The sequence below is a fragment of the Rhinolophus sinicus genome, chromosome 7 (assembly GCF_057876585.1).
Source record: "Rhinolophus sinicus isolate RSI-liver-muscle chromosome 7, RSI-T2T, whole genome shotgun sequence".
Taxonomy (NCBI): domain Eukaryota; kingdom Metazoa; phylum Chordata; class Mammalia; order Chiroptera; family Rhinolophidae; genus Rhinolophus; species Rhinolophus sinicus.
This window is the reverse complement of record NC_142507.1, coordinates 4933652-4946682: the sequence shown is the minus strand read 5'-3', so window position 1 is coordinate 4946682 and position 13031 is coordinate 4933652. Positions and strand designations below refer to the sequence as shown.

At 48.9% G+C, this 13031-nt stretch overlaps 1 protein-coding gene across 1 annotated transcript in view; it reads right to left on the bottom strand.

Annotated features, from left to right (window-relative positions):
- LOC148757624 (uncharacterized) overlaps positions 1–12406 on the bottom strand; it is a 31719-nt gene extending 19313 nt beyond the window's left edge. Inside the window, exon 1 of the mRNA XM_088799353.1 lies at positions 11720–12406. The gene's annotated coding sequence lies outside the window, so the exon portion shown is untranslated. The remainder of the gene's footprint in view (positions 1–11719) is intronic.
- Positions 12407–13031: the final 625 nt, after the last annotated feature.

Below are 13031 nucleotides of genomic sequence, written 5' to 3'. Positions count from 1 at the left end.
TAAGAAGGAGAGCCATGAGCTCTGTTGAATGATGCTTAGTGGTCGCTGGAGTTCGCTCATCCAGTGTGTTCACCTCGCTAAGAGCAGTTCCAGAAGAGAGGAGGGCAGAAGCCAGATTTGAGTGGGTTCCAGACAAAACGGGCGATGAGAAAAAGAAGTAGAGACATCTCTTAAGCCCTGAGTATCCCGCCTATGAATAGAAGCAGGAAAATGGAGCAGTGGCTGTAGGGTGTTTGGGTGAACGGAGGGTTTGGGAGAGTTTTTAGTTAGAAGAGATCTTATAACCCCTGTCTGCACAGTAAGGAGTGAGGTGATGGATTTGTTACTTACTGAGCTCCTGCTACATGTGAGGCATGTTACAAATTCCCGTAAAGTAATGGTTGGTACTTCGGGTTTGAAGCCAAAAGAGTCTGAGCCTTGGACTTGTTGGCTATGTGGCCTTGACGTCTTAGTTTCCTCACCTGAAAAATGAATGAATTAAAATTCATTTCAAAGCCAATTTACTTGACTAATGTAGCTAACGAAACATGGTACTTACCTCAAATGAATGGTGACCATGAAAATAAAGCAATACACATAAACGCATCCACAAGGCCTCACACATAGTACGTGCTCAATAAATATTTGTTCTTTTCAGAGATGAGACAAGAGAGCCCCAGAGGTTAAGGATCTCTTAAGCAAAAATTAATACAAGACCCAGTCTATAATATAATATAATATAATATAATATAATATAATATAATATAATATAATATAACATAACATAATATAATATAGGTTTGATATAAATTTTTGCTCCAAAAGACACATTAGAGCTGATTGTCTGGTTAGGTCTTATTTTCGGGGAAACAAGGTATCTAGAGCTTCTACTTTTTGCTAAGCCCCATGTAATGCCAGGAAGCACAGCAGTTGACAAGCTCAGAAGTGTCCCTGTCCTCACAGAGCTTAGCGTCGGTCAGTGGTGATGGTGGTGGTGATGGTGGTGGTGAAACCAACCATCGCTAACATGTATTTACAACTCACCAGGCCCCGAGGCTTCACAGTAGTGAGTAACGAAAGCGGACTAAGTCTTGTTCCATTTTGTCTTTCTATTATGTCACCCTTCCCAGGGGTATCATTTTACAAGAAGAATGAAACCCAGCTCCATTGAAATAATCCTGCTGTATGAGGACATGTTATTGAAAGGAAGACAGTACAGGCGATGACTAACCTTCCTTGCTTTCTCCTTGATTTCCCAAAGATCCTATCAGAACCGGGTTTGAAGTATTGTTTTCCCCCGCATCCTGCCTTCTTTCCCCTTCCTTGGTTTCTCCCAACGTTGTGTGGTTAATGAATGACACAAACGTGAGAGGCACCATAGTAAAGATCCTGTGGCGTATCAAAGATCAGTGTCACGGGCTGAACTACGGCCCCTCCAAACTCATGTTGAAGTCCTAACCCCCAGGACCTCAGAATGGGACTGTCTTCAGAGGTAGGGACCTTAAAGAAGTGATTCCATGGCAATGAGGTCATATGGGTGGGGCTTAGTCCACTCTGACGGGTGTCCTTGTAAGAAGAGATTAGCACACAGACGTGTACAAAGGGGTGACTGTGTGAGGAGAGAGGCCTCAGAAGAAATCAGTGCTGCCAGTACCTTGATCTCAGACTGTGAGCCCCTGGAACTGTGAGCAGACAGAGTCCTGTTGCCTAAGTCACCCAGTCTGCAGCACTGTGTGTGGCACCTGAGCTGACTAAGACAGTAAGTACAACACCCCGTGGCCTGCAGGACCCAGCAGTGTCGTGAGGAACTGGGCATCTCCTACCTGACGCCAAGCAAGGAGGGCCACGCTGGCACCGTGTGAGAAGCTGGGAGGTGAAAGTCCCAGCACCCAGGACAAATTAGTCATTTCCATCCTCGGAGTGAACAGTCAGGCAAAGAGCTAAGGAGCAAATACATGGTGAACTGGAACTATAATGACCCCCGGGGATGTACTGGGTATCAGATGGTTGACAGGGCACTCTAGTGAGATGGCCTGGCATGAATCATTTTTCTCCTACTAGGAGGTCACTCTCTTTGTCCCCTGATGTATTATTCTTACCAGGCTCTGTAATCGAATGATCATTCTAGCATTACCGCACTATTATGTTCATTAAGGAGCAAAGGTATTATTGTCCCCATTTCACAGGTGGGGAAGTTGAGGCACAGGAAGGTGAGGTGACTTGTCCAAGGTCACACTACTAGTAAATAGTGAAGCCAGCTGCATACCCAGCAGTCGCCTGCTTCACTAGTCATATAACTGAGACCAAGCTTGGCCAAGGAGCGGGATGGGGGTGGATGGAGGCCATGTGGAGTGAAGGGTGTTCGGGGGAGTGGGATTCCTCTCTCAAGACACATAGGTTGGAATCTGAAGAAGTACACTAGGCAGTAGCTTGAGAAGGAAGGAGAGGTGACGGAAGTTGTTTTTATTTTTGAGGACAGGGAAGATTAGAAACTGTGGGTAACAGGGAGGAGGGAAGAAATACTGAAGATAGGAGAGGAGGTCATTGGCAAAGAAAGTTCTGGAAGGAGAGCAGAAGCCTAGCGAATGTGCATGTGCAGGTGGGGGAGTTTGGGGTGGTGAGGACAGAAATTGGAAGGAAATCGGGGCACAGTTTCCTCTGAGGTGAACACGCAGAAGAGCTACAAGGAAGAGAATAGGAGACGGGGGGCAAGAGGATGGATGCCCGTGGCCCTGGTCTGGACTTTTCTTTCTCTCTTCCTTCCTGCTTTCCTTTCTTCTGTCTTCTTTTTCTCTCTCTCTCTCTTCCTCTTTTCCCTCCCTCCCTTCCTTCTTCCTTCCTTTTTCTTCTTTCTTTCTTTCTATTTATTTTACTACATATTTTAATTTTCCTGTGACGTACAAGGCAAGGGGAGAGAGTGGGGAGGAAGACCGAAGGGGAGCCATGAAATGTGGGGACAGATGCCATAGGGAATTGGAGAGATACGGAGGACAAGTCACCCACTGCTGGGGTGTAACTCTAGCCAGGAGGGGCAGCGTGAAGAAGGCGGTGGTGGGAGGGATCAGAGTGGGGTGGGTGTGGGGCAAAGTCCCGGGGATCCGAGAACTGACAGAAGGAGACAAGAGCCCCTGAGGCCACAGGCCATGACAGCATCACCTACATCCGAAGTGATGTAAGCATGCTGGGTCTTATATTGTCCTCTATATCCCTTCTCATCTCTTTCATTTGACCACTTCAAGTGAAGGGAGAGCCTCTTGAAGGCAGGAATTATGTCCTACACCCCAGTTTGCTTCCCACAGCATCTGTTCCCCCCTCCTCATGTGCTTTCAGCTTCCCACCAGCTTCCCCATGTGCAAGTCCAAGTTCAGCTCCAACAGCACTTTGTGTGACGTGGCCGCTTCTCCATACAGAAGTATTCCTGTTCCTCGGGAAAATCATAACTTTATCTCTTTTTAGTTTTCCACATCATAGTACAGTCATTTGTTCGTGTCATATCTCTCTCATCATTGAAGATGGAGGTAATTGTTCTCAACCACTCTTTAAAAAAAAAAAAAAAACCAGGAAGAAAATTGTAGCATGCCTCAGGGTATGCATGCATAATTAGTTTATTTTCCCTCCATACTTATCACTCTGATTTTTGGTAATCTGACTATTTACGTAGGAAGTCATTCTCACATTTCAGAGACGCAGTATTTCTCCTGGGCATGCTGGGGGTCCCCATAGGGTCTGCGCGCTGGAGACAATTGTTTCAATTTGTGTGGTCTATCTAATAAGTGGTCTCAGAAGATTAGACGCGAAGTAACGGGAATCTGCAGGAAATCGAGCCATAAGGAAACCAGGGCGACATGAAGTCACATGGGTGAGGAAGAAAAGAGCCTCACCCCGGGGTAAGGACCAGTAGCAGAAGGCTAATTGTTACCATGGCTGGTGTGAGCCCACTGTGTCACCGCCTGAGCTAATGGGAACCTGATGTGTCCGTTTCCTGAAACCCCAGCCTGGACTTCAAACACAGCAGCCGTCCTGCAAGGCCAGGCTGGCTGGAATGGAGGTTTATTTCCTCTCCCACAAAGGAGTACCTCCCCACCCCACTCTCACTCCATCCGCTAGGATGCTGGCAGGGCTCTGGGAGCACTCCCCCCCACTTTCCCCCATGTAACACTTCATTCTGACCCACCCAGCCCCACCTTGAAAGTCTCTGACTTATCTCAGTGGCTCCCAAGCCCCTCTGACTCTAGACTGGAGTGAGAGAAAGCTCACAGGGCATTTATCAGCAAAACCCACTGGGCCAGCTGGGAGCACACCCAGGTCTACACATGCGTGTAGTGACATCAGGCCCTGAGAATTCGTGGTCGGTGGGTATGGGAGTGCCAGGAAAGAGAGCCCACGGGTGGGACAAACCCTTCCGGCCACGTTCTCTTGTCCTACCTGCATCTTAACACTTCTGTTTTGCCACCACTCCTGACAAGAGAATGACAAAGTGACCTTGTTTGTGTGACAGGAAAAGTGCTTACAGTCCCTGGTGGTTGGGGCCAGTCCAAAGCCCCAAGGCAGGCCAGCTAACCCTGCCTCCTCTCTGAGGAGGCGGGTGTTCTGGAAAGTAAAGCTTCCTGGGCTCTTTTTTCTGACTTCAATTCCCGCTGGCAGCCTTAGCGTTTTTTCCTTTGCTGAGATTTCTAAAGTTCCCTTTTTTTTTTTAACCTCCCTTATCGACATGTAAGCTCCACACGAGGGTGAAAAGGTAGGTGTTTAAGATAGACGACAACAGCTGGGATAAACGGCGTCTTAAAAGGCTGTCTTAATGAAATGCATCTCTTTATATTGGGGGCGTTTGTAAGCAGAATGGGAATGAAACTCGAGAAGATTCTGTGATAACCAGACTATATCCTGTCAAGAGAGAAGACTGTTTCTCTAATGACACAAAGTTGAGCTTCTAGATAGCCCAGCAGATAACCGTCTTCCGCTCTGCGTCTCCCATCATAAATCTTCGTTCTTACTCAGGTTTTCTGTAGATTTCTGTGGATAGAGCTCATTTCCCTAGAGGGACAGGCCTAAGGAAAGATCTGGAATTCCTCCAGTTAAAAAAAGCCGCCATTCCGTTTAGGGAACACGTGCTCCATGCAAACCAATATCCTGCAGAGGGTGGTCTGCGTCTTCTAAAGCCTGTTTGCAGGTGGCAGAGCAAAGATAAGTCTTCTGATAAAGATTTGCTGGAAAGGAAAATATTCCTCAGAAGAGCAAAAAGCCCCCTAAACTCTCCTTTTCCAAATAAGATTCCTTTGGTGAGATGTTCTGCCGAGTTTTGCACTTTCAGGGCAGTTTAGTCACCTGACCGACAACTCCTCTCTTTTCAGAGTTGTCTGTGATTTCTCACTGAAAGGGCCCAGCCGTTTGCTAGGCCTCTAAGTTATTTGTCCTCTTTGAATCTTAATTTCTTTATCTTTGGTAACAGTTCCCTACCCTGCGGGTAGTAAATGAGATTGTGTGTGTGTGAAACTGCCCAGCCCATGGTGGACACTCCATTGTACATAAACTCCCTGCTTTATTTGATTTATTTATTTATACACAGACTGTATGGGGGGGGGGGTTCAGAATCTGAACTGGGTTCAAGTTCTGGCTACTTTGTTTTGCACGAGGGGTCTCCTCACAAACACCCTAGTCTGGGGTCTTCCCTGAACTCCAGGCTCTTCGTCTGTACAAATGGGGAGACTGAAGTTCTCCTCTCTTCAGAAAGGACGGATGAGAACCAAATGAGCAAATAGCAGTCCTGTAACGGACATTTGTAGATGTGTAAACTGTACAGCACATACATTTTGGTACTTATCGTCATCAATCGTCTTTGCCATTGAATAAAATACACCGGATACTCCCAACACCACAGATACACTTAAGAAATCAAAGAAAAATATTTCTTTATGATAAAACAATCTTGCTCTCGCTTTGACTGGTTTTCTTACGAGCTGACTCTGAGGACGGCTTATGCAGAGATGCGGTACCAGAAGAGAGCACCAAAACCCATGCCCTGTGCTGCAAGGAAGAAACCCAGACAATTAACGACGGTCTCTTGAAGTACAAAATCTATGGATACCCAAATGATTTATGAAACTCCACTTGAGTGGGAGATTGTTGGTGTCCCTGGCACGCCTCTCCCTGTCTGGCCTCCCTTTCTTCTTCACAGGGATCCTGGCGCTCAGGGAGCCATTGTAGGTGGAACAGCTGGAGGTCCCCAGAGCCCCCTGGTGTCCGAGCTTATCAGTGTTGACAGACAGAGTACATGAGGCCTCGCCTCGCGACCAAACAGAAAACACACTTCTCTCTTTCTCCCTCAGGAAAGAGCAACGTTATTTATGACGCTGAAATATATAGGAAGCCTGTGGTGCAGTGATGCCACTGGGCAAACTCCATGCCTGGACCTCACTCCAATCTCACCCATGACCGACCCAACTCCTAGGGGTTCCAAAGCCTAACACAGGCAACTTTTGTTCGTCCTCCAAAGAAATAGCATAGATGTTATGAAAATGATAGGTACCCGGGGCCCTCTTTTTGATGCATTTTAACTGGAAGAGGAGTAGGAAGTTTGCACAATTCGTGAATTGAAGGACACACACATTAGATAAAGCAAAGACGTCTGATGCAGTGAACACCTCCCCCAATCCCCACAATCCACTGACTCATAATTTTGGACAAAGTTAATCTCTCTACATTTTGACTTGAATATTTCAGATTTCCATATATATCATATATATATGTTATATATATATATGATAGATATATATGGCAAGGTCTTAGTGGAATGCACTGGTTTTATTAAGTTAATTTACACCTCAAATGAGAAAATAAACATCGCCCCAAAGAAGTCTGGATTCACTTCCTCATGCCTAACATGAATCGGTGAAAATCAACGAGTGCGTTCATTATTTATTCCACAAATATTTCGTGAGCCCTTTACTGTGGACCGAGCACTGTGCTTGGTACTGAGTGTACATTGAAGAATAAAAGAGATGTGGTCCCTCCTTCAGCCCTGGCATTCCGACACTAAAACCACGTGCACAGCTTCCTTTGGCATAAGGAAAGAGAAACTGATACAAGAAAACCACCTCCACACTCATGGTAACTTCCACTATAAAACGGGCTGGCGGGTAGGAAAGAGTCACTTGTCACCTGTCAAGGGGAACCTGGGGCTGTCCGAGCCCAGCCTAGCCACTCAGGCAACAGGCTCGGGAGTCTAACTGTCTGGGCCGAATACTGGCTTCTCCACTCTCTAGCTGTGCGCTTTGGGGCAAGACACTTGATCTCCCTGTGAATCTGTAAAGCAGGACTTACGTTAATGCCCCCTCATAAGGGCTGTTGTGATGATTAACTAGGCCAACACATGTAAAGCCCTTAGCACAGTGCCTGGAAAACAGCAGGTGCTCAATAAATGCTGGCAATGGTTATTCACGTCTGGGCTCTCCCATCAGGGCTCCCCACACAGGGCAGGACTGCTTCCCGTCTCAGCATATGGCCTCGACATGGGACACAGTTTCCCTTGCGGGCCCTCTCCCCGCAGCCCCTCTGTGCTCTCCTTGCCACACCGCGTCCCATCAGCCTGGGTGGCCTCATCATGTCCTTTGTTCCCAGCTGACTTCTCTTGCGTCCTTCAAGGCTCAGCTCCAGCTCACTCCCCTGGGAAAACCTCCTCACCCCTGAAGGCACTCTGCTCAGCGAACAGCTGCACGTGACGCTAAGGACTCCAAGAGCCTACTGTGTGTTCCGTCCCGCCAGAGGCGGGCTGCTCTGAAGCCACAGGACAGGTTCCATTCATGTTTGTTAAATAATTAGTGAGCAAACTGACAGAGGGAGGGAAGGAGGAGAGAAGGAAGGAGGGAGGAACGGAAGGAGGGCAGGAGGGCGTCCAGAACCACCTAGTTGGGACGCTTCATTGTAACACCTGGGCCAGGCAGTGAGATAAGCTCCCTGAGGAGCTCTGAGCCCTACCACCATTGTTACCTCCTCCCGACTCCACAGGGCTCTGCTATTGGCCTAAAGACATAAGGGCAACAGCCAAACCCCAGGAACAGCTAGCTTTGTATGCGCTCCCCACCCCTGAACTCTGAGCACACGGAGACCTGCACAGTCTCAGCACAGCACATGCGCCCGCCCTGTGTGTGTCAGCACAGGGAGCCCCCATTCTCAGGAGGGGTGGCTGTCCCTGCCTCGAGTGCATCAAGTCTGCAAGCGCACAGCTCCCCGCGGAGCACGTTTCTGGGAGCCTCTCCACAGAAACTCTCCACCTTTCTTAGCCCATGACGGTTGTCCTCAAATTGGGTTCATTCTTTCCACCTCTGGTTCACCAACAGCGCTGCATTCTGATTAAGGATGGTCACTCCCAACGCAACAACGCAAGGTTAACTTCCCCAAACCAAAGGCCCCGGCCGGCCGGGCACACCAACATTTTCCAAACCCTTGCTTGCTGAGAGCAGGGAGAGGGGAGATTCTGTGTCTGAATATCACAGCCCCGAGCGCTGCAGTGAAAAACAATCACAGGAGGAGGGTCTCCTTCCCTGAGATCTCTGAAAAGGGCAGGTATTGAGTTCATCCGAGGAGACGTTTCAGCTACCAAGAGCTTTTCATTCCCCCAGTCTGCACAGAAACAATTCAACGTTAGCATAACAAAGTGTAGTTTTTCAAGTTTCAAAACTGAGCTCTCCATACCCCTGTATTTTCTCTCTCCCCTTTCTTAGCCTTCTGCGTATGAACTCGCTTTGGGCACACTGTGAGTGGTACCCATATCTTGATGTCTGGTGCCCAAGGCGATCGGCTACCCTTCGCAGGAATAAGTCTTTCTGATCGCTGTCCTCAGACCAGGTTCACTGTCACACGTGCTCCTTCGTTGGGCACTCATGACCTAGGGCACATACTCCACCCACCATGCAAAGGGGGTGCAGTAGCGAGCTCAGCCTGCCCATGGCCCTCTCCCTGGGAAATCTGGCCTCGTTTCTGCCTGGTGGGTGATAACGCGCATGTGGGTACCTAACTTGAACTGGGAAATGTATTTTTAAAATATGCCACAGGAATTGGATTTTTTAACATCAAATTTAATTTTTGACACAACGAGACACTTCTGTCCTCTGGCATAGCATCTGGGCGACCGTAGGTGCTCAGTAAACATCCATTTCTTTTTCGCCTACCTTTGAGAGTCAAGTCTTGTTAGAGATGAATTTGGGGTCTTGATTTTTCGGGCAAAGCATCAGACCCCACTGCCTGAAGAAGTTATCAAGCAGGGAAGACCATGGTCCTTGGACCTAGCCTCGTCTGGCTTCCAACCCTGGTTCTCCCTGCCACTCGTTGGAGCAGCAACACCAAAGGAAGTCACAGAAGCTTCCTGAGCCTTAAGCTCCTCATCTGGAAAATGGGGAGAATGGGACCTGTCTCACCAAGTTGTAAGATTACTTGAGATAAAGTAGGTAAAGCTTTGCTCATATGAATCAGGCATCAGTAGTAGCTACTATTTAATGCAAATAATCACATCCCCAATGGATCTGTGTTGGGAGACCAGCTTATTTACAGAAATTGGAGTTTCTTAAGGAAAAACAAGCCTATAATTTGCAATCAAACATCGACCCTGGAACAGAGGTCTGTGGGAGTCTGGCACATCTGTCATTTTTTAAGACATGTTATGACAACCACCTCCTCCCCAAGAGTCCTTCTTGCCCCAGCAGGAAGGAGACCAGCACATACACTCTTTCCATAGGATGGACCCAAATCTCGCTCTCCACCTGTCTAACCTCCTTATCCGAGAGCTGTAGCGAGTCTGAACCAGGCTGTTCACTCGTTAAGGCTCTCTTTTATGTTTTCTCTCTTTCTTACAAAATCCTCCCAAACACTGCCTTGGGACTACAACTTCTGGAACCGAGGTATCGGCCACCATACGCATCCCAGGAGAGCCTACTCCACCGTCAGGGTGCAGCCAGCTGTGGGTGCGCTCTGCCTGCTATTGTGTTTATTGCTGCAGGAATGGAAGGGGCTCCCCTGTCAGTAGGCACTGCGCTGTACTTTGCAGAGCCTGCGGTCAAGGCAAGCCAAGGCCCCCCTAACGTGACCTTTGGAAAAATCTTTAATATAAAACAGTAGTTCTTGAATCTGGGGGACTCTTGGACTCTGGAAAGTCTGTTGACTCCATAAGAGCTCTTTTTGTGGGACTGGGGGAAATATGCAACTTGTTTACACAGAGATTTTTAACCCAATTTCAGATGACTCACGGGCCCCCTGCCGTCTGCAACTTTTGAGTACATGTCTAATCTGGGAGAGTCCCAAACAGCAGCCCAGTTCTTGCCGGCATTCTGTCTTTTTCTGTGACTCGCGAGGAACCCAGCGCAATGGTGAGCACCTAAGAATCCGAGCATTGGGCCAGAGCCTGCACAGCCGCCTGGCTCCGCTCTGGGTGTCTCTGTCTGTAACAGAGGGGTGATAATTCATCCTACTGGGGACATCCTGGCCAGTTTCCTCAGGCGCAGACATTGTGCAAACTCCAGAAACTCCTCAGTCCAAGAAAAGAAGCATTATGCAGAAAGCACACTGCATGGTAATAAACCTGGGACCTTTCATGAGCAGTTGTTTGAGGTCATTTTCTCATCAACAGCAGTGGGCTCAAAATGGATGTGCAAACCAGAAGGTTAGGGAGTGCTGGCAGCCTGGGGGGCTGTTTTCTGCCTGGTTCAGGGGAAGCTGCTGTAGGAATTTTTGCCTCCAGCCTCTTGTTGAGTGACAGGGAAAGAAAAAAGAATCATTTGAAGCTCCCCGATTCAAACGGCTTTGGTGCGTCCAGAATGCCAGGCCCTCGCTGCCCTGGAGAAAGCCACTCTGGTGCCAGCTTACGAACAAATGTGTTCCCACTCTCCCCTGGAAAGGCTCTCCCCACCCCTGCTGAGGGGGTGGATTTCAAAACAGCTGACTTCTTGCCCTTTTTACTAGGACTGCAAGTGTTCCTGTTTCAATTCTAAAACTCCCCCCCACCCCACGCCACACACACACACCCCATCTTGCAAGACTCCAAGGCCTCCCCGGGAAAGGCTGGTATTCTGGGTCCCTGAAATGGCGCCAGGCTATTAGGCACAGAAAGGAGATTAGAGGAAGGGTTCAGCGCAGCACACAGTTATGGCACTGGAAGCTCAGGTTGCATGTTAATGAAATGCTATAAAACATCAAACCCGAAAGGTACCACTCAAAGCCCCCAAAAGCCTTTGTGCAGCCTGCCTTCTGCAGCTGTGGATCTACAAGTCCCATGCCTTTCCCATACTTCCGTAATCATGCTCTTCCTCCTTTAAAGACACACAGACGCCCTCCCAGAGCAGGGTGTTTTCAATGCTGACTGCCCCATCTCTCCCTGACACCGTGGAGCCTTTCAGTCTAAACCCCCGCGCCGGCGGAGTCTGGCCAGAGCGCAGAGGAGAGGCACTGAGGGTGCAGTAATTAAGTTAGCTGCGAGCTGCTGCGAGCTGACTCGGGGATTTCATCGCAGCAGCTGCCTGCCTCCGTCTCCCCAGCCGCCCTCCCACATCTTCCTAGAGACCGGCTGTGTGTGTGAAGGAGGTGCTGTTTCCCACAGCTCTGATCTAATTCGGCTGAAATTCAATCTCCGTGTGACCAACGTCAGCCAGCGTTCTCCCACCCGCCACCAGGCTCCCCTCTCCAGGCTGTGTGCGCTGCCCATTTACACTGTGTCTCACCGCCTCCCTCCACGGGCCCCTGGGTATAGACTTACGGTGTCAGTGGGCCAGCCCTGGGGGCCTGCCTGCTGGCCGGACGCTCACCCCTCATCCCCTGTGCTCGGAAGACAGACACCCTATACCTGCCACTCAGCAGCTTGAATGGGGCTCATGAGTTATCGCTGGAGAAAAGGCAGCTGAGCCAGATGAGGCTGGGAACTCAAAACAGATGTAAAAGACATCAGGCCGAGTTTTCTGTGGGTCTTCAATGCCCAGAAAGATTTATGACCCCTTTTAACCCTCTTTTAACGTAGGTTGAACTGGGCTTGTTTTATAACAAGGAAACAAGCCTGGCAGTCATACAGAAAATCACCAGGCGACATGGCCTGCCCCGGGGTCTGGGGACCCTGGCTTCCTTTCTTTGTCCTCTCTCCCTTAAGCTGGAGCCCTTAGCCTCTGCATTCGGTGGGAACATTCCATCACAACCTCTTTATAACTCTCGATCCCCACATAGCCCAAAGCCACCAGTGGCTTTGACCCTCAAGCTGGGTGTGCATCTTTACACTGAACAAGGAGATACGTATCTTTTAAAAAGCTGGAGACTGCAAGAGGCCACACTAGCCAGTGATGCAGTGAGTGGCCCTGGTTTTTTTTTTTTTTTTTTTTTTCCTAATTGTCACGTAATCACGTTATCCGGGCTCAGGCATACTTTCTTTTGAGGGAGAACGCTTTGAACTTTGCTTTGCACTTCCTGCAAGAAGAGGATTTCTACCTCAGGGCAGGGAGGTACAGGAAAGCAGAGGTTTGCAAGCCTTTTACAAGCCCTGGGAAGGGAAAGGGAAGGGGTTCACAAAGGCATGGTAATTAGGGACGATGTGTCAAGACAAGCAGGTGCCTCCTGAACCTGACCCTGCTCGCCTTCTCAGGAGCTCAGCAGTGGGCACCCAAGCCCTTCTCGGAGGCCAGAAAGCACGGCGACCTGTCCTTCCTTCCTTCATTTTATTGCGCAGTGGGAAAGTGGAGAGTGAGGTCACACGTTTTGTTTTACTGTTATCATCTGAAGAGCAATACAGCGTGCATGAAAAGATGCCTTTTGGCTCCCAACCATCTAGCTTGCTTATCTTGATACACAGATAAGAAGAGGCAGGTGGAGCTGGAAAGTGTTTCCCTCACCTTCTGCAGACTCCCTGGTCTGGGTCGTACCACAGGGAACGGAACTGCAAATCCTGCCGACTGGGGGGAAGAGGAATGCTTCGTTTCAATTCAGCCTCACACAGAGAGTTTAGAAACTATGACCAGACGGAAGAAGTCTTGAGCACTCAAAAAAAAAATGTTTTTTAACCTACTGTGGTCACAGTAGGCTGGGTC